General features: G+C 40.3%; 1 pseudogene; it reads right to left on the bottom strand.

Moving 5' to 3' along the window:
• Nucleotides 1–2,528: 2,528 nt before the first annotated feature.
• LOC123819477 lies at nucleotides 2,529–2,871 on the bottom strand (annotated as a pseudogene).
• Nucleotides 2,872–3,179: the final 308 nt, after the last annotated feature.

Here is a 3,179-nt window from a genome sequence, read left to right as displayed (position 1 = left end):
AGGCCTGATTGCCCCAGGGAACTGCCCCTACCAGCACAGGGACACACCCATCTTTGGCATTGTTTCAGGCTTAAGTCAGGTGGGGAATATGGGCCACCAAGAGATTTGGAGACTTCTTACAGATAGAATGAGGACTCAGGCTATGACAAAGCCAAGGGGTGAGGGTCTATTACTCCTTTTTCTATAGTCCCCTAAGTCCTTCCTTGATGGCAACTTTTCGACTGTGCCTGTCTTAGGTTGTCCCTCCCTTGAGGAATCTTCTCTAATTGGTAACTAGTCATCTGCCTGGGGTCAAGCAGGGTGAAGTAAAGGGGGCAGAGGCTGCACCTCTGCTGGGAGGATAAGCTTTGTCTCCTTAGTGGCTTATGGTCCCAAGGTCTTTACTTAGCCTTAGCCATAGGGGGATTACAGCTTCTGAAACCAGGTAGGGCAGTTCCCAACATTTCCCCATTCTCTTCCCCTCTCTCTAAAAAGAAATAAATACAAAAAAAAAAAAAGAATAACCTGGAGAGCTTAAGACACAAAATTCTGACCATAAGATTGGGGTTGGGCCTTTTACATTTCTAGCAATTTCCTAGGATCTCCACTCAGAAAAACACAGCTCATGGGTGGCGTGTACTCCAATAAAATGGACCCCTTATTTTTCAGACACATTCTGCTTTCTTCTCCTTTGGGATGAGGCTCAGGATCTTTCTTTTATTGACAATGTCTCTCCCATAATCTCTACTGAAATCCTATCCTTCAAGGCCAAGTTCAAATGCCATCTCCTCCATGACATCTTTCCTGATCTAGCCATTCCTTTGAGCCCTATTTTGCTGAATTTAGTCCTCTTTAAAAAATGATGGATTGTATTCCACATTATAATATTTAGTGTGTATCTTAATTTATCTAATATTTATTTTTAAAATATAAAAATTGTTCTATTTGTTTTCAAATGAAACAAAACAGGTTTAGTATAGAAATATTTACATCAAAAATGGGGTAAATTGAAAAACAAAAAATCATCTTCAGAACAATCAGGGAGATTTGAATGTGAATTAGGTATTATGGGATATGAAGGAATTATTGTTAATTCTGTTTGGTGTAATAATAGCTGGGTGGTTAGGTTTTTTAAAACATCCTTCTCAGTTAGAGATACATACTGAAGTATCTGTAGGTGAAATGGCATGATGTCTGAAATTTGTGTTGCAATACTCCAGCAAACAAAGTTGAAGGAGAACTGACAAAACAGAATTGGGGAAATGTTATTAGGGTTCATTATTTTATGCAACATTTGTGTGTTTGAAATTTTTCCTTGTAAAAAGTAAAGCAAAGCAAGCCAAAAAGGCACACATATGTCTTTTATGTTTATATGCATTTATAGAGAGAGAGAAAGAAAAAGGCTTTGAGGTTTTTCATGTCAGGACTATGGTCATATTTCTTCTTCTATTATGCACAGAATCACCTGGCTCTAGAGAGGGTGCTGTGCTTAATAACTAGCTGAGGAATGAATAAACAGTAGAGACACACAATAGCCATGGAAATAGTTCTCATCAGTAGTGCTTAAGCCCAGAGGCTTGGGAATCCATGACTAGTTCTTCCACTGTATCTCTAGCAAGTCTTTTAATCTCATAGTGTCTTAGTTTTCTGATCTGTAAAACAGAAGTAATAATACTTACTTTTTAGGGTGCATCATTTTCACAAATACCATAGTTAACTGAGCACTATGTTCCAAGGACCATTCTATGCTTTAGGAATACAGTAGTGAATACCATAGCCCCAGATCCCTGTCTTCAAAGAGTTAACATTCTGGTAGGATAAGATAGGCAATAAACAAATAAGTAGGTAAAATATAGAGATTGTTAGATCGTATTAAAACTTGGTAGAAGAGGGAGAGAGGATGTACTGTGGTGGGGTGGGGGTTGTATTTGCTATCTTAAACTGGATGACCAGGCAGGACCCCCTGAGAAGGTGACATTTTAACCAACACCTGAAGTCAGTGATGGAATGAGCCAGGTGTCTGTCTGGATAACAAATGTCCAGTCCAGGTGGAGGAAAGAATAAGTGTGTTAGAAAAGTAGCAAGAGAGGCCATCACTTGTCTCCACAGTGGCTGCCCCTCCTCTTCCTGAGTGGATGCTTGGTTTGGTCTGGAGGGATTACTTTAAATCAGGGTAGGACACTTTTTTTTAAAGGGCTGGGTAGCATATATTTTAGGCTTTGTAGGCCATATGTTCTCTGTCACAACAACTCAACTTTGCCTTTGTAGCATGAAAACACCATGGACAATACAGTACATAAAGGAATAGGTGTAGTTGTGTTCTGATAAAATTTTATTTGTAAAAACAAGTGATGTTTGGATTTGGCCTGTGGGCTATAGTTGGCTAACCCCTGCTCTAAATACATCTATCACTCTAAGATTTTGGATAATGAAAGAAAGAGGAAAAACATTAGCACATAAAACAAAGGCACTCTTGGTGTGAATGTGCATGTTTGTGTGTATTTAAATCAAGCTCTGGCCAATTTTGTTAAATGAAAGTTTTGGATGATTTACTTCTCACCAGTCTGTTTTGGCATGCCTCTAATGATACCAGAATCATCTGCATCAGTGGTAGCCAGTGTGCATGCTCAGTAGTATTTCCGCATGCTGGGTCCAGTTCAATATCACTGTGGTCATGGACATCCGTTTTGGCCAACATGGTGTAGCTCTCTGTTTCAGATTCTTCAAGGCTGGGCAGCTGCTGGCAAACATAGCCAGTTTTGCTTTGCCTTGTCTGATCATTTCCATTGCCTGCTTTTACCCCAGCATGTACTTCCCACTTTTCATAACAAGTTGGAGTCTAGAGCCAGTTGACTGACTCCTTCGACACTTCATCTTCTCTGTGGCCATCATCTTTCTGCCTCAGGTGTGAGATGGAGCAGCCACCAAGGTGGCCAGTCGGTCTTGCAAGGCACCATTTCTTCATAATCTATCTTCCCACTCTGGTTTTAGAATACCACGATTCTCATAAAATTACTTTGGTGTGTGGTGAGAAATTCCTGTCATGACCTCAACTCTGCTGGCACCTTCTTCTCTCTTTCTTAATTCACCCTCACAATTCTGATTTTCTCTGTTGCTTCATTCTTTTCCTTACTGCCCTGCCTCCTCCTTTTCCTCATCTTTTTCTATTTCCTCCTGCATTTTAGTGCTCCTTCTCCCTC

The sequence above is a fragment of the Phyllostomus hastatus genome, unplaced genomic scaffold (genome assembly GCF_019186645.2).
Source record: "Phyllostomus hastatus isolate PE091 unplaced genomic scaffold, TTU_PhHast_1.1 phas_contig_312, whole genome shotgun sequence".
Classification (NCBI taxonomy): domain Eukaryota; kingdom Metazoa; phylum Chordata; class Mammalia; order Chiroptera; family Phyllostomidae; genus Phyllostomus; species Phyllostomus hastatus.
This window is presented reverse-complemented; position numbering and strand designations above follow the sequence as displayed.